We start from the raw sequence: 20,032 nt of genomic DNA, 5'->3' as shown, positions 1-20,032 counted from the left end.
GACAAATTATCGAACACCTAGTGCAGTCGATATTGTTTGGAATTTTATATGGTTTTGTTGATCTTAAAATCCAATCACAATTTAAAGGATTATGATCAACTCAACAAGGATTGAGATTATGAAATTAACCTTACTTTGCAAATGTATGTATACAAGAGAGATGCAACAATCGACCTCGTTATGGGTACGTCTGCCCTTAATCCGAACTCGAATTGAGATAATGAAATTAACCTTACTTTACATGTATGTATACAAGAGAGATGTAGCAATCCATCCCTATAAACCCTAAGTTTGATGTTGACTCTGACACCTTCGCTTCCCTTGATCAAAGCTTGATCAAGTAACCCAACAATGTCAATTTAATTTACCGTCTCACACTATTTCTTTGTAAGAAATCCTTTGTTCTTCAAAGCTTTCACTCGATCGAATCTAAAATGCACAACTGTTGTAACCCAAGATTTACCAATACGATCCATTATCACACGTTACTCCTTTGCAAGAACCTTCCATTCTTCAAAGCCTTCACTCATTCGGATCCGAATTGCGTAATTTTGTACAAAACCTTCAAATCCCTAAATGATCTTGAAGGAAACCCCCAACTCAATTTTCCTATTTGAAACCCTCAAATATCTCAACCCAATTTACAACACAATCAACCTAAATTGGACATTATCAACCCCATGTATATATGGCACCTAAACAAAGAATGACTATGTGTAGTTTATTTGTGTGCATGCATAGAATGAGGTTGAAGATGATGAGAATGCTTTGAAATCCCAGTTTCGTATAGGTTTTACTCTCTAAAAACCTTATTAGAAATTATGCATGTATGAAGTATTTATATGCATGCATGTTTGGAGGCAAAAGAAATGCAAAATATTTGAAGAAGTTATGAATTTTTGGAAAAGTACTTTGCATGAGTCGGCCTATTAAAGCCATGAGTTGACATATTCGACGCATGTGCCGACCTGTATAGGTCATGCGTCAACCTGTAAAGTCTATGTGTTGGCATGTAGAGGTGGCACATCTAACAGAAGCTACGGGCCTTAAAAACGCAGTACATGAGCTGACATGAAAAATGGATGTGTCGACACATAGAAAAAAAAATCTATGTGTCGACATAAAACATGTATGTGTCGATCTGTATGTTAATTTTCCCATAAAACTTGTTTTTGATGCATTTTTTATGTATGAGACCTTTTCCAACTTATTTCTAAATATTTTTATGTTTTCTAATGCTAAGATGCACATTGAGAATCAGAGGATACCATCCAATATACATTAAAGCTAAAGTATCATAATTTTGACATCATGCGAAATACATCTAACGGAAAGTTGCACTCACAAACCTATGAATGTCATGTGTCGACTTGTTTGATGCATGTGTCGACATGTATAGGTCATGCATCGACCTGTAAAGGTCATGAGTCGATACATGCAGTCACCATACCAAACATAATACTACAAGTTTTAAAATGAGATATGTGTGCCGACCTGTACATGTTATGCTTCGACTCATACGAGTCATGCATCGACACATAATTGCCAGAATGTTCGTTTTGTATTGTTCGACACATATCATCCATACAACAATTCAACAATAAACAACCTTTAGCATGAAATACAAGAAACAATTTATTCACAAGCTCATAGGCTTAATGCCTTGGAACAAGGTATATAACTCAATAAACAAGCCAAACTCTATGCCTTATGATATGAAAGGAGGCACTAGAGTGGTGCACATACAAAGACTCAAAAGGTAAACCCTAACACTAGGTATCTTCAAAACTTGCACGCCCTTCACACCTCAAAAGTGATGTTTGAGTCTCCATAAATAGCAATGTAATCATGGGCTTTTAATATTGGATTTTGATTTAATTTTGTCCAGAATAATAGCAGAATATTATTGGATTTGATTTGCTCCATAAAGTTCTCCAACAAAATATATGTTTTGTTATTAATTCAAATTTAAATATCCATTTTAAACTGATTTAATCTTCAACAGCTGTCAAACAAATCACACAAATGCATTGCACAAAAACAACAATAAATCTGGTCGAATCTAAACCATATTTTCGCTCCAAAAATGCAACAAAATTGACCTGCTGAACCAGGGTCAAATGATGCACTACACATGTTGGAACATTGTGTTCCATATGTTGCAACAGTACATCCAAATTCATTCATTTCATAACTTAAAGATCTTCTGATCTAGAGTAAATCTTGGATAGAAAAATACTGAACCACATTTGTAATAGTTGTTAGATATTGCAGTATACAGTACCATTTATCTTGTTGATGAAGACTAGATGTTGTAATAAACATGGTGGAATATCGTGTTCCACATGTTACACCAGAGCATAAAAAATAAATCTCTTCATATAAATATTCTTTGTAGAGTAATTATTGGACCAAATCTTCCTTCAAGGTACATCCAATCAAAACTTCTTTGACTGGAACAAATCCAAATCTTTTCAACTTGATCTTGGATTAACAATACAAAATCTTCCTGAGCGCATGCATCTTCATCTTGAAGAAGTCAACTCCCTAACTCTTCTGAAGGACATCGGAACCCCAAACTTAAGCCTAATGCTTAACTGGTTCAGTCAAGCACTTTAGCTAAATCGCTTTTGCTTCACTAGTTCTGTCAAGAACTTTAGCTAAGTAGCTCTTGCTTAATTGGTTCTGTCAAGCACTTTAGCTAAACATATCTTATTAGTAACAACCACAATCACACTCAGATGCTGGAACACATGTTGGCACATCTTGTTCCATATGTTGCCTAAAATACATCTTGTTCATATGTTGTTTTACCTAATGCAACCAATTCAAAAGGAACAATAGAATTCAAGATAAAAAGGTGAATTTTAAAGTGTTTGAAGCGATGCATATTCATAATGAAAACCCTTAATGCTATCATGTTGATATAGTTGAAGAAGGGTATCCAAAAGCTAAAAATTCCAACATCCTTGAAATGGAAGAGCTCCCCCAATATATGAAGAATGTTATCTTGACAAATAACCGAGACCACCTGATAGAACTTGTAATCCTTTACCTAGTTTGAAAAAAGAGAAACCTAGAAGAGTGTTGAGAAAGAATAAGGGAACACGTGGCTGAAGCATATGTGATTTAGAGGGGAGAAATCTGACTAACTGTATGCACAAGATGATTTTAACCAAATTTGATACACTAATACAAGTATGAAGGAAGAAACTAATTAGAGAAGCAAACAGACAAGCTAAGGACCTTAAAGAAGTGTTACTTATGAGGTAACTCGCATATTTATGTTATCCACTTTTAAGTTTTTAGTATTTTCTTTTATGCTTTTCGCATTTGTAAATTGTTCTTTAATTAATGAATGAGTATGTTGTTGTTGTTTCTTTCAGATAATGATGTGGCATGTTACCAATGACAATTTGAAAAGCAACATGAAATAAATCCCCGAAAATAATGAAAGAAAAGAGTTTATCATTACAGAAGTTCCAAATGCATATAGACAAGTGATGAAGAAAATGGATAGCCAACTGAATTGTACTCAATCTCTAGATACCTCAGCAAATAAGGTTTGAGCCAAAGTAATCCATTGTTTACTTTCACTTCTCATGAGAGTATTCCTACAACTGTTTTTTTCTATGGTTTAGTTTATTGGTCTGATAATTACACACTGAGGCACTTGTTTATGGAAACTTTGAACCTTTTCAAGTCATCCTATCATGAAATGTTTATATCTGTTGTTTAAAACCTTTAAGTCCAAGATAACAAAAAGATCTAGCTACTAAAAAAGTCGCAGCCATGATGGTCTGCATCGCGGTCGCGATGGTTTCTTTTTTCTGCCACACGTTTTTTTGTCATTTATAGGAGAAAAAGAGGAGAAAAAGGGGTTACGGAATTTGGAGAGGAATTTGGACGAAAATGGAATAATGGAGCTTAGAAAGTGGAGTTTTCATCCATTGAAGACCTCATTCTTCAATGATTCTCATGTATTGTTCATCTAAACTCATGGTAATCACTTGTTTAATTATGAGTAGCTAATTTACTCTTTTAGGTTTTGTTAGACGAAACTGATTAGATATGTTGAATTATGTAGCTGACTTTGTATTATTATATTGATTTGATATTTTAGTTTTTATTCAACTATCTTTTATCTTAATGCTATTTGTGTGTTGTCGAGCATATGAATTGAAATTAGGTTCGTAGTTATTACTGGCCCTAACGTTGTGAACCTGAAATAGGATAATTGTTCAAACTTAGTAATTGATTTAAAAATAAATAATTATAAGTTTGTGATCAAGAAATTAACGAGCGTTATTGCTTATTTTTACTTCAAATTCGCCTAAATAATTATAAGTTTATTAATTTATCGTAATTCTAGAAAATCACTTCGAGAAAATAGATGCAGTTACTAACAGTGACAATCACTAGAATCGAAATGAAACCTGATCACTTTCTAAATCTCGTGTCTTCTATCAATTTTATTCACACAATTTACTTTGCAAACTAAACTTAACCCCCTCCCCCAAATATTTACTCTTAAAAAGAAAACTAATAACCTTGTTAAAATAACGCACTCTCTATGGAGACGATCTTATATTTTTATTACCTCAACATAATTAGTACACTTGCTAAATTATCATAAATGGATAACCCAATAATCACCATCTTAGAAGGGATTAAACACTATCCGACTAAAAGGATTACTAGTAAGAAGTAGCTCATGAATATGTATATTTGTGACACTTCCCTATAATACAATTGGTACTTGAGTAGAACAAGAAACTTGTAGAAAATTAGACTCCTGCATGGCATGGTGATGATGATTTATCCATATATGGTGTTACCAATGGCAATGAAACATATCTTGTTAATCTAAAACAAAAGATGTGCGCATTTAGGAAATGAGATTTAATAAGAATCCCACCTAGTCATACCATAACATATATATGACAAAACAAGAAACAATCAGAAGAATATATCTAAATGTTACAGGATTGTGACATCACTATGCCAACTACATAATTTGTGTTTAAAACTGTTGCTTATTTTATGCATAACATGTGTATTATTTCCGTGTGTAGGAAAGCTACCTTTAAGAGCACTTGCTCACATATAATCTACCCTACTAATGTGCCATAATTATGGCCTTTAGATGGCCAAGTACCGATCAACCCACCAGTGATAAGAAAGGAAATTGGTCATTCCAAAAAGATGTGAAACAAGGTCAATGATGAGCCTATAAACTTACATATGCTTCCTAGAAAGCTTACAATAGTTACTTTCCATAAGTATGGAGCCATGAGATATAATAAGAGAAGTTGTAAGGGAAAAGGGGATGCTGAAAGAGTCATTCCAAAAGGTGGAAATAAGAAGGAAAATACTACAAACACTACAAATTATGAAGAAAAAAAAAGAAAAAAGACAAAGACTACAAACACTAAAGAGACATGTGCAATAGAGATTGGAAGCTCATCACAGGCACCCCAACCTACACAACCATCTCAAGACTAGTTTTAATTAGGATGTGATATGAAAAAAATTGTTAATTAGCTATTAATTAACTATTTTTGTAGGGTTAAATATGTTTGTGGTCCTCCTAAAAATCTCAAATTTCATTTTTAGTCCCTCAAAATATTTCCTTCAAAGAATGGTCCTCCTAAAAAATTTCACCGACACTTTTGAAACCTAATACTAAAATGGTCACGAATCCAGTCGTTACGCTAATACCATTGCTAATTTTATCGGTAAGTTGTAAAAATCTTTGCTAAGTTGCAGGAGGGACCAAAAGTGTGGATGCAAAATTTTAGGAGGATCATTCTTTGAAGAAAGTATTTTGAGGGATTAAAAGAAAATTTTGAGATATTTAGGAGGAACAAAAACATATTTAACCCTTTTTTGTCATGATGTTTATGACAAAGTTGTTATTTTTTATGTTAAGAACAAATATGTCAAGTTTTTGTCATCTTGATGTTATGGACAAGTTATCCTTTTGATAATGAACAAGTACATTTTTTTCAATGTTATAAGTATCATGTTATTTGTTTTATTATTTTACAGAGTTGGTAAACATTGGTTATGGTTTAATGATTTAGTATTGGCATGGACCACAAAATAACTGCCTTTATTCATATGTCATAAACCAGTCAAAATGGCATGTAAAATGTCTTATATTGGCCTATGTTTGAGAGTCAAAATGCAGTTATAATATTGGCTTGTGTGTGAGAGCTAAACCAGTCAAAATGTAGTTGTAATATTGGCACATGTTCGAGATTTTTTAAACCAATCAAATAATGGCATATAATATTGGGTTGGTTGATTGGTAAACATGTCCCACACCAATCAAACTGACACATAAATTGGCATGTATTCATGTCCTATAATAATAGTCTATAAATTTTCTTATAGCAATTCACACAAACTTATATCAGCTCATACCAAATGCCATGTAATCAGTCTTATACCACTGTACACACACTTATGTCAATTCACATACACACACACAAACACACACACACACACACATACACACACACACACACGAACACACACACAATTATACCAGTTAACATAGTTTTGGAAATATTCATAATGAGTTGACATAGTTTTAGAATAATATCAATTGACATAGTTTTGGAACAATCAAAAGATCTTTTTTATTCATAACCAGTTGATACATAAGTTACAACGGGGTTGTTTCAAAACCTTAGTCATTAATCAACAACACCACAATAAGGTTGTTTTAAAACCTAAAGCACAATTACATTTCCTGCTTCATTACACTTGTTGCAGCTAGTCATATTAATAACATAAAGGTTATGAAAAATTTAAACTTCAACGACATATTTAAAAACTTTATCTTCATCTTTTATTCATCCTCTTTGAGGTTGCCTTCATTTACCTTAATCTTCTTTAGACTTAATCTTTAATTCAATGAAGAAATTAATTATTTTGCTCTTGGGGTCATATCTTAGTGATACAAAACAAAATGACTACACCTTTTGTGTCCCTGAAGCTACAAAGAATACTGAAGCAGAATAAGTTCAAGGTTTTTCAAATCACTCATAATGAACTTTGGATGGAAGAGATACACAACATTAATACATTATACATCCCACAGCCATAAAAACGATGTCCTGAGTTAGCATCGATCCATGATTTCATTATTGATGCATCAAGACCACATCTACATTCGTCTTGGATGGAAAGAGATTTGGTGTGATTACTTGCTTGTGAAAATTGGGACATGATTGTTTGCGGAAAAGGATGATGTAAGCAACAATTCATTAGCGTTTCTCAAAACTTGGAGATGATGGAATGGAACAAACTCAATGAAGGAGACGATGGAATGAACAAACATAGTGAAGGTGACGATAGTTCAGGGTTTTCTCACACCTTTGATTAATAGGAATATGAATAAATAGTTTTTAATGGGGTTAAATATGTTTTTCGTCCCTATAAATAATCAAAATTCTATTTTAATCCCTATAAAAATTTCCTTCGAATAATGGTCCTCATAAAGTTTTATGTCCATACTTTTGGTCTATGTCGTATAATTGCTCTAACGGAAGATGATGTGACATGCCACGTTGTACGTCACGCCACTTAAAGTCAACAACATACTTGATTACAAAAAAACGTGTTAGATTGTGGGGTTACAAGCCTGTCACAATGCGAAAAACAACCGGCGGAAAATACAGAGCCGCCACCGACGTTATTCATCCTATGACGGAAAGGGAGCGCATGACTAACCTAAGAAAGGGAAAGGAACGGTCTTACGACCAGAGATTGCAAGGTACGGGAGTCGGTTACGCAAGGGGAAGGTATTAGCACCCCTCACGTCCGCTGTACTCGATGGGATCCACGCTCAAAAGATAGCTCAAAGGATAGGAAAAGGGTTGCTAATAAACTGCTCAAAGAAACTGCACCAAACTGGAATAATAAACAGGTGAAAGAAGAAAGAAGACGGAGGAAATGGACTCGGCAGGATGTCGCATCCTGGGCCTACGTAGTTTGTCAGAAACAAACATCAGAGTCAACGTAGTTCGGGAAAGGGAGACATGCTCGCTAAGACATCGCGTCCTATGCCTACGTATCTTCTCTATCCAGAGAAGAATCAGAGCACTCGTAGCTCGGCTAACGCACGCCGAAACAAGACACCAAAAAGAGATGCTGAGACGTCAAAAGAAACACTCAAAAGGAAACGGAATGTCAATACATGGACTTACACCCGACTCCTAACAATAACAAACAACAGGAAACAGAATGCCAATACATGGACTTACACCCGACTCCTAACAATAACCCACAAAAGGAAACAGAATGCCAATACATGGACTTACGCCTGACTCCCAACAACAAACAAGGAAACAGAATGCCAATACATGGACTTATGCTTGACTCCCAACAATAACGAACAAAAGGAAACAGAATGCCAATACATGGACTTATATCCGACTCCTAACAATAGCAAACGCTAACCAGTGAACACCAAAGGAAAAGGTCATCAGAACAAACCTCAATAAAGTAACTAATTATCCAGCCAGTCACCACAAATAAACCCCAAAGATGAACCCCAATATGAACCCCAAAGATGAACCCCAAGTGAATAATCACCACAAACGTCACAAATGAACCCCAAGTGAGTGACAACCATCACAAATGAACCCCAAGTGAGTGACAACCGTCACAAATGAACCCCAGTGTGAACCCCAAATGAATATCAATCATCACAAATGAACCCCGAGAATGAACCCCAATATGATATCAGAAGGAATCCCCAAGGTATAAACATACCACTCACACACACGCTGAGCAAACGGGTACTCACACCAAAGACAAAGAACAGGGTGAACACACGCAAAAAAACAAAAGGGTGCCCGGAGAGATTGCTCACAACCTCCTGCCTATGTATCTCATCTGGTATGAGAATCAGGGCGACGTAGTTCCCCTTAACAGGGGTAAAACACTCTCCTAACCAGAGACCAGGGAGACAACAAACTAATAGGGAGACTAAGACTCGAGCCTAATAGTTGTCATGCAATCAATATCCCTAAGTTGAGGTCTCTAACATGCATTCAACTTCTTCAACAATCAATCATACAACTCCTACAGAAATCGAGATGAGAAGAGGAAAGTGTCGCACCCGCGAAAAACAACCGACGGGAAAAGCAAAACAAACAGAGCCACCACCGTGCGTTATTTATCCCAAAAGAGGGAAAGGAAACGCTCAAAGTAAACCTGGAAAGGAAATGGTCTTACGACCGGAGATTGCAAGGATCGGGAGTCGGTTACGCAAGGGGAAGGTATTAGCACCCCTCACGTCCGTCGTACTCGACGGGATCCACGCTCAGAAAGATAGAATAAGGTTGCTGAAACTGCTCAAAGAATGCACACACGCTGGAATAAAACACAGATGGAAAGAGAGGGGAACGAGCTCGCTAGGATATTGCATCCTATGCCTACGTATCTCATCTGGAATGAGAATCAGAGCTACCGTAGTTCGGCTAACGCACGCCAAACAAAACGCTAAACGGAGACGCTGAGACGTCAAACGAAACACACAACCGCAAACTGGAAACGGAATGCCAATCGCTGGGCTTACATCCGACTCCACAAAAGAAACGCAAACAGGAAACCGACTGCCAATCGCTGGACTTACGTCAGACTCCAAACAAGCAAACACACACAGGAAACCGACTGCCAATCGCTGGACTTATGTCAGACTCCAAACAAGCAAACACACACAGGAAACCGACTGCCAATCGCTGGACTTACGTCAAACTCCAAACACACACAAGAGGGTTGAAAAAAGAAAAGGGCGCCCGGAGAGATCTGCTCATCTCCTGCCTACGTACCTCATCTGGTATGAGGATCAGGGCGACGTAGTTGCCCTTAACAGGGAAAGAACTTCTAACCTAACCAGAGACTGGGAAATGACAAACTAAGAGGGAGACTGACTCGAGCCTAATAGTTATCATGTAATCCACAATAGTCCTAGGTTGAGGTTTCTAACAAGAGCTTGACTCACACAGGCAGTGAGTCAACTCAAGTCTATCCCTACGTACATTCAACTTCCTCGAAAGTTGATCATACGACTCCTACAGAAAGGAGATGAAAAGCAAAACAGATAAACATCAAAAGCAGTCAGCACACACTATACACAACCAAGGTGGCTCAAGCAAGGTTAGGCTTTAGTCAAGGGGTCATATCGACCTTGACAAACAAGCCAGATACTGAAATGGGTAGTCAGGCTCTTAACCTCTAACATTGAGAGTTAGGGTGAGCAGATGAGATGGAGATGAGGGTTATGCCTCATAGCTCTTATCCCTAGTCTGGGAGAGCTTTAATCAATGGAAAGTGTGGGAGTTCAGAATGAAGGAACTCTTCTCCACAAATGACTGACTCTATGGACAAGATTTTGGGCTTTTGTTCAAAGTGCATCAACACAGGGTGTGAGCAAGATGAATGACACAACTGAATAGCAGGGGGTGGATTGCACACCCCTTTTATCTGCCAATTGCCTCTTAAGAGGACTTAACCTGCTTGGCACAAAAGTAAACAACCACAAACATTGCCTCTTAAGGAGGGCTTCAGACAGGTGCCTGCCAATAACAGCAGGTCTTCCAGACTACATGAAGAATAGGGATTATACCTAAGTGGTATGCCAACCACAAGCAAAGCAAAGCAAAGTTCAAATGAACTTAAAGCAACTTAGGTACCTGTGTAAACAACTAAACAAATCAATAGAGTATTCAGACAAACAGACAACAGTCAATCAACAAACAGACAATCCCAATGTACAACATATAAGCCATAAGGCAAACTCAAATGAGTTATCATCAACCTACAAAACAAACAAATGTTAGCCATCAATAGCAAATATCAACATTCAAATGATGAAGCAACATCAACCATGGAGATTAGGTGTTTGGTCCTGAAATTCAAAGCTCACATGTAAGTCTAAACCACTAGGTCAAAGCCTAGGGTCAAAGGTGAAGAAAAAATTCAAAACAGGAGCTGAAATTCAACACAATGCAACTTCAAACACATATGAATATGTCCTAAAAAGGACCAAAACAAAATCATCAAGCAAAGGCATTTCATGTGCAAGGGAAGTCAAAGACAATTTCAAAGCATTCAAATGGACATTGAGAATGAAAATTCTAAATCAAAACAGAAATGATTAAAATAATTCTGGAAAAAATTATGAACATTCAACACATCCAATCCAATCATCATACAAAAAATCAGAAGCATCAAAGCTCAATTGGCATGGAAATTAAATTGCACAAGTTGATCAAGCAAAGGTGTGACACAAATTGTCACACCATACAAACATGTGCATAAAACAGAAATGGTAAATGAGAAAAATACCAAACCAAGCCTAAAACATCCATTAACATGTTAAGAATCATCATGCAAGATTTCATGTCTATTGGATTAAAATCAAGCATTTCACAATAGAAAGAGCAAGGCAAGGTCACAAAAGCACATATGATCAAATAGTCTAACACAAATCAAAATCCAGCCATGCACAACTTCAAAATTCAACATCATCAAATTCTAGACATTCTAAGGAACAAGTAGCAAAAAACCAGGCATTTTTTGGAGCATTTTTCAATTTATTGTGAATTTTTAAAGTTGGAAGAAAAAATTGAAATCAAAATGAGGCATAGCATGAAATTATGGAGGGAAAAGCATAATTGATGAAGCAATTTGAAAAAGTGCTACACGCCAGAATCGAACCAAGTCCATTTTCAAATGAGGCGCGCGCCAATGTGAAACGCAGCCGTTTTGAGCCAAAACCCTAGCGCACCACTAGCGACGGAAAGACGGACGCTAGGCCGTCGCTACGATGAAGATCTTCATCTTCCTCACGAAGATGAAGATGAACAGTATGAACATTCAAAGCCAAATTTCCAGAAATTTCCAGAATTCTAAAAATCTTATATCATCATGAAGCTCTTTCAATGGTGATTATAGATCAATCAACATCTAATCCTAATTCAACATAACCAGAGAGAATCGAGCAAAATAAAAATGGTGCATCAAACTTGAATCACACATAACTCACTCAATAATGCACTATTTTTCATGAAACTTTCACCAGAATCATCAGCAAGAATAGATCTACATGAATATGCACATGGATTTGAGAATTATGAAGGTCGAAAAACCTACCTCTTGAAGAGCAGGTTCTGGATTCGCACGATTCAACACTTGTAATGGTCCAAATCAGCTCCAGAATACTTGTTATGATGATTGATGAAGAAAAGGAAGCTTGAAAACATGTAGATCTAGCTCACCAATCCATTTCCATTCTTGAGTTCTTGCTTGAATTAGGCTTGAATTCTGACCAAAATCAATGATCCAAAGCTTGATTCTCCATCTACTACACTCAATGATTCAGAATATCAAAGAAAAATGCAAGGTTATGTGAAGAAATTGCAAGTTTTGGTTGAGAATTTTTTTTTGATGTGAGATGAAAACTAGATCTAAAATGGTGAAAAATGATTAAGCTCCCAAATTCTGTTATGATTATCAATATATATGCTTCACTAATCCACTCTTAATCCAAATTAACCATGTTTTAGTTAAAATTAATCAAGATAAGGTGCATGGCAAAAAATGACAAATTGGAGGGTGCATGTAGTAAATGGACGTGAACAGTGCCAAGTGCCTGATCAAAGTCACTCAAAATCATTTTTTAAACACATTGGCAATGGTAGAAAGTTCTCATGATGCACCATTTTTAAATTTTCAAGTTTCCCTCCAAAATTGACTTGAATGCACAAATGATCATATGATGGAAATTCATGCAATGTAATGGATTTTTTGGAAACTTCATGTCATGAGAAGCAAAATGCAAAAAGAGCCACTCAATTTGGAATTATGAGTCAAAAGTTATGGCCTTTTGAAGTTCCATGCATCCTTGGCAATGATTTGATCATATCTCCTCAACCATTCATCATAAATTCATGATCTTGGACTTTTTGGAAATGGGAGAGAGATATATTCAACTTTCATGTTGGACAAAATTTCATTTGAAGCTTCTTTGATGATGCAAGATCAAGTTGGATTTGAACCAAAAACTTTCCATTTTTGGAAACTTCCAATTACAGGTCACTTTCCATTTTTTGAAACTTTTGCACTGACCTCAAATTCTTCAAGATATGCATTTGTAATGATGAATAAGGCTCTTTGGGACATGAATAAGATGTTGAAACTCATTTCTCCCCCTCCTAGTCCTCAGTTGACTTTGTGTTGACTTTTATGGTTGACAGATGACTTAGAACATGCACAGATGACTTTGAGCTTCAACCACTTGATGAAATGGCTCCAAAATGAAACCCTAGCTTGTACAAGCTCAATAACATCATATGATGATCTCCTTCTCAATAAAGACCTCATCTCCTTGAGAATCCCTGATTGGGAGAATGCCATTGATTAGGGTTGACCAGAGGTCAAAACCCTAATCCCAAGGAGCATGAGCATGAATTCTGAAACCTTTGATAAGGACATAACCATGATGATGATGATGTACCCTTGCAATCAAGATAATACTCAACCTCCTTGAGGAACCAAGAAAACCCCAATTGAAGCACAAACCCTCAGATGGCTAGTGATCAATTCAATAAGACCCTCAGGTTTGAACTACACAACTCTCTATCTTCTGAGAAAGACTTAGGAGGATGACTTTTATTTCCACATGATATGCAATATGCACATGCCTAATGCCCTAAACTATGAAATGCAATATGTTAAGCTAGTCCCAAGAGAGGAGGGCAAATTTTGAGGTGTTACAGCTGCCCCTATTCAATCCACTGTGAACCTGTCGATATGAACAACCTCAGCTTTCAGATGATCAAGGTGAAGAGTGATTGAATACCAAGAACAGACGAACAATTTGCGCTCTGCTGGGAAATAATTTAACAGTGCCTGTCATAATCGGCAAATAAGTGATCTTGAAAGAAAAATCTGTCTGGTACGGAGACAGTCGGCCTGAACATCGAAACAGAATGTTGACCTGGATACCAAAATAAATGGTAACACAGGAATAACCATGGCCTGAACGCCGCATCCGCTGGGGATTATTATTATTTTTTTTTACTTTTTCTTGAACCCCGAAACTTTCTGATTGATGGTTTTTTTTTTTGCTTTTCTTGGACCCCGAACAAATATTTTCTTTCGTGCAGATGATCCCGGATCACCGCAATTGAACCCCGACACCTTCATAGTAGTCTTGTTTGCCAAACAATGAACCCCGCTCTCCAATTGAACCCCAGTCGCCTGACGATAACTCGTGATCACCGTTGTGAACCCCATTCTCCAGAAAATACCCCGTATCTCCCTTTCTCCATTTGGACCCCGCTCTCCAGAAAATGCCCATCATCTCCTCCTCTCCATTTGAACCCCGCTCTCCATTTTCTTGTGATAATTCCGCTGGCAACGTCGGAAATAACACCAAAACACCACTCTGATGGCGACATATCAGAGGGTACACCTTCACGAAAGGAAGGTAACATGTGCATCTCTTCCTCAGAAGACACCCATAACGACCTCTGTTGGCCTCAGCCAAAGTCTAAGGTGACACATGATCCGAAGACAATCCTAAGGACCTCATCCCGGATATAATCTTCAACTCCAATCTCCATTTGAACCCCGTTCTCCAGAAAATGCCGCAACACTTCCTTTTCTCCATTCTTCGATTCTCGCGTTGATCGCGTAACGTTCTTTGATCTTCATTTCTATCTCCGTCTGATGGAAAATTTCCTTCCAATATCGCACTATTGGGGAACATTGTTGCTCCAACGTCATGATGCCAAACTCCTCAGAGTAACATCTTCCAATTTCTATCTCGCACGACAGAAATCTCTTCCAGTATCGCACTACTGGGGGATACGGTTGACCCAACACCACGATGCTAAACTCCTCGGAGTAACCTCTTCACCATCCGGCGAAACCGATTCTCAGGCGGTAACCACGGCTTGAGTAACCGATGCTTGCAATGCTGATGTTGATCTTCCAACTAGCGAAACCACTTCTCAAACGGTAACCACGGCTTGAGTAGCATCTTCACCAACTGGCGAAACCAAATCTCAAATGGTAACCCCGACTTGAGACTAGCTTATGCTTGCAATGCTTATGCATGATTTTTTTTAGCGTAATGCTCCATAACTATGGAAATGTTACGCAATTAGGTATGCAATATGCTATGATCCCCTAAATGATGAATGCATAAACAGTATCCCCCTCAAGGGACTCTTCTAGGGATCTCGAAGCACTCCGCTGAGGAACTCGCTATCGCTCCAATCTCCACCCTGCTGGGGAATAGCACCACTGCTGGGGAAAGGACCACCCTTACCAGGGATGACCTCCACTGAACCCGATCCACTTGGGGACTTCGCTGGGGAAGAAACCACCAACGCATTCTGCGGGGAAAACAACAATCTTCGACTTGCTGGGGAACTTAACAAGCTCCGCCATGCTAGGGAAACAACTACCAACAGACACCTCCGCTGGGGAATAGCAACCTTCCGGCTTGGCTGCTGAGGAAATATCGATCTCAAACCTGCTGGGGATATAACCATCCTGACCCTGCTAGGGAAGTCACAGACCTTGAATCTGCTGGGGAGGTAACAATCCCAACTCTGCTTGGGGAAACAAAGAAAGTCTGGCACCGAACACCCATCGACTCGTCGAACCCTGGTATTCAACATCTAAATCCAGTATCAGCTTTCCACTTTTGAGAGCTCCCAGACTCGTCTGGACTTTTCTGATTCATCACCTTGTATTCTCGCCTTCTCCGTACTCCACGGAGATCGAACCCTCTGGATTGATACAAACTTTCCAGTCCTCAGACTTTGAAGAGTCTTCTTGATTAACACTCGAGGATCGTCGTACGTTCTCTCGTCGTCTCTTCACCATTCTTCAATCCCTTGTCCCTGACTGGACTCCATGGGAGATCTCTTGTCAAAAAGCTTCACATCACAACCTACAAGTGAGTGAAAATATCTAACAGCACCTGCAAAAGAGATCGTTAGATAAAAACGTGCCCCAGGTGTGCCAAAATTTCAACACTTGGGTCACTCAACCTTCCGAATAAGATTTCAAGTTTTCAATCCTATAAACATGCATTGGAAGGGACATGTATGTCTTAAAATGCAAAGATTCTTTATCAAAAATAACTGGATGTTTTTGCAATCAAAGCGGTAATGAAAACAAAAACAAAATTATTTGACTGAATATGCATTTTATTGATTGAAAAAAGGTGTGGCTCATGAATGAGCAATACAAAGGAAGCAATCCCTGAAAAGAGGTAATTGCGCACAAAAGGAAAAATCTATCCTAATGGCAATGAGAAACCGTGATCTCATCGAGTTCTAACTCGGTTACACCCCATATGTCCTCAAGACTCTCCGTGCTTTTTGCCTTCTGACCAAGACGCTTCCGACTGATCCCTACCAGGGATTATCCATAGTGTCTTAACCAAGGTAAACGATCATGCTAGACGCAGTTGTTCGTTTCAATCCCTCTTTTGCCTGGACCGCCCTTTCAGGCTTTCAGTCCACCGGGATACCCTTCTTTGCCCAAGCCGCCTTTTCAAGTTTTCGACTTGCCGGGTGTACAATTTTTTCCTTTTTATCCCTAATTTTTGCCCGAACCTTTTCATTTCATTTTTTTTTCTTGGTTCGCCGGGATTCCCATTTTTGCCTGGACTATTTTATTCTTTTGGTCCAGCGGGTCTCTTATACGAAGTATTTTTTAACTGCGTCCGCATTCACAGGGGATGGAAAATCCTCGCCATCCATGGTCGTCAACAACAAAGCTCCGCCAGAGAAAACCTTCTTGACCACGAACGGACCTTCATAATTGGGTGTCCACTTTCCCCTTCGATCGTTTTGAGGAGGAAGGATCCTTTTCAACACCATATCGCCCACATGGTATACCCGAGGTCGTACCTTTTGGTCAAAAGCACGCTTCATCCGCTGCTGGTACAACTGCCCATGACAGATGGCCGCTAGCCTCTTCTCCTCAATCAGGCTTAACTCCTCATACCGAGTCCTTACCCATTCAGCCTCTTGCAATTTTACGTCCATCAGGACTCTCAACGAAGGAATCTGAACCTCAACCGGTAGCACGGCTTCCATTCCATACACAAGTGAAAAAGGCGTTGCCCCAGTAGATGTACGCACCGAAGTTCGGTACCCATGCAATGCAAACGGCAACATCTCATTCCAGTCCTTATAGGTCACGACCATCTTCTGCACAATATTCTTGATATTCTTATTGGCTGCCTCGACCGCCCCATTCATCTTCGGACGATAAGGAGAAGAATTGTGATGCTCAATCTTGAATTCCCGGCACAGCTCTGCCATCATCTTATTATTCAAATTAGAACCATTATCAGTAATGATTCTTTCGGGAACCCCATATCTGCAAATGATGTCTCTCTTCATGAATCTGGCCACGACCTGCTTTGTCACGTTTGCATAAGAGGCTGCTTCCACCCACTTGGTGAAGTAATCAATAGCCACTAATATGAACTGATGCCCATTCGAAGCCGTAGGCTCAATCTTTCCGATCATATCAATGCCCCACATAGCAAACGGCCACGGAGACGACATTAAACTCAACGGATTTGGAGGCACGTGCACCTTGTCAGCATAAATCTGGCATTTATGACACTTCCGCACGAAATTGAAACATTGGGCCTCCATCGTCATCCAATAATATCTAGCCCTTAACAACTTTTTCACCATTGCATTCCCACTGGCATGGGTACCGAACGACCCCTCATGAACCTCCTTCATCAATTGGCTTGCTTCTTTGTCATCGACGCATCTGAGCAAAACCCAATCGAAATTTCTCTTGTACAAAACCCCATCCTTGTTCAGGTAGAACACCATGGCCAACCTCCTTAGAGTCTTTCGGTCCTTCTTGGATGCTCCCTCAGGATACTCCTGGGTCTCCAAATACCGCTTAATGTCATAGTACCACGACTTCTCATCATCAGGCGCTGTTTCAACAACAAACACATAAGCCGGTCTATCCAGACGTCCCACCTCAACACTAGGGAACTGATTCCACCACTGCACCTTAATTAAGGCGGCCAGAGTAGCCAAAGCATCTGCCAAAGGATTCTCCTCTCTTGGCACATGATGCAATTTCACCTTGGTGAAGAACGTCAACAATCTCCTTGTATAGTCTCGGTATGGAATTAAATGAGATTGATGCGTATACCATTTTCCGTTAACCTGATTCACAACCAAAGCTGAATCTCCATATATAACAAGGTTTTTGATCCACAAATCAATCGCCTCTTCAATCCCCAAGATACAAGCTTCGTATTCAGCCACGTTGTTGGTGCACTCAAATGTTAGCCGGGCAGCAAAAGGAATATGGGATCCTTTCGGCGTAACCAAAACAGCACCAACTCCACTACCATTCACGTTAACGGCCCCATCAAACATCAGAATCCATTCGGATTCAGGGTCAGGCCCCTCCTCCGGGATTGGTTCCTCACAATCTTTCGATTTGAGAAACATGATGTCCTCATCAGGGAATTCAAACTTCATTGGTTGATAATCCTCAATGGGTTGCTGGGCGAGGTAATCAGACAATACACTCCCCTTAATTGCTTTCTGAGAGGTATACTGGATATCGTATTCAGTCAAAATCATTTTCCACCTCGCAACCCGTCCGGTCAATGCTGGCTTCTCAAAAATGTACTTTATCGGATCCATCTTGGAAATCAACAAAGTGGTATGAACCAGCATATACTGTCTCAGTCGACGAGCAGCCCATACCAAAGCACAGCAAGTTTTCTCGAGCAGTGAATATCTTGTTTCACAGTCGGTAAACTTTTTGCTAAGGTAGTAAATCGCATGCTCTTTTAGACCAGACTCATCATGCTGGCCCAATACACACCCCATAGACCCCTCGAGGACAGTCAAATACAGAATTAACGGTGTAACACCTCAAAATTTGCCCTCCTCTCTTGGGACTGGCTTAACATATTGCATTGCATTTTTCTAGGTCATTAGGCATTGCATATTTGCATATTATGTGGTTACATTGTGCAAGTCATCCTCCTAAGTCTTGGTCAGAAGATAAGAGGTGGAGATGCAAGCCTAGGGTTTTATTGACTGGTCACTAACTATCTGAGGATGTGGTGATACAAATTAGGGTTTTATGATTCTCAAGGAGATTGATCTTGATCTTGGTTGCAATAATACATCATCATCATCATGGTCTTGTATTATCCAGAGATTCCAGAAGATTGATCATATACCTTGAGATTAGGGTTTTGACCACTGGTCAACCCTAATCAGGTGCATTGGGCCAATCAGGGCATGGCAAGGAGATGGGGTCTATGATGGATGTGGGGATCATTTCATGATTGTATTGAGCTTATGGAGGCTAGGGTTTCATCATTGAGCCATTTCATCAGAGAATTGGGGCTCAGCTTGATCAGTGCATTGCCAAATTCATCTATCAGTTGAAAAAGTCAACTGTGCTTGATTTTCTGGATTTGGAGGTGGGAGAGAGTTGGATACACTTCATTCATGTTGAAATAAGTTTCATTTGACATGTCAAAGCTCAAGAATGAAGAAAATAAAGTCAGACAAAAAATTTCCAAAAATAGAAAGTGACTTGTAATGGAAGTTTCCAAAAATGGAAAGTTTTTCACCTCAAGACTACGTGTCCAAAAATGCTTCAAATGAGAATTTGTTAAACATGAAAGTTGTAGATCTTGCTCTCACCTTTCCAAAAAGTCCAAGAACTTGAAATTCCCATGTATGGTTGACAAGTTATGGTCCATTCATTTTCCAAAAATGCCTATAATCAAAGTGGCATAACTTTCACATGGAATGTCCAATTTGAGTGATCTTTTTATGAGCAAACCCCATTTCACATGTACTTTCATGGTGTATGGTCCAAATTCATCAAAAATGGTCAATGCAAAAAGTCAAATTTCAAGTGGACTATGTTAAATTTTTGGTGTGAGATAGTGAATTTGAGCAATATAAGGCCA

The sequence above is a fragment of the Lathyrus oleraceus genome, chromosome 6 (assembly GCF_024323335.1).
Source record: "Lathyrus oleraceus cultivar Zhongwan6 chromosome 6, CAAS_Psat_ZW6_1.0, whole genome shotgun sequence".
Classification (NCBI taxonomy): domain Eukaryota; kingdom Viridiplantae; phylum Streptophyta; class Magnoliopsida; order Fabales; family Fabaceae; genus Lathyrus; species Lathyrus oleraceus.
The sequence above is the reverse complement of the archived record's forward strand: the minus strand, read 5'-3'. Positions refer to the sequence as shown.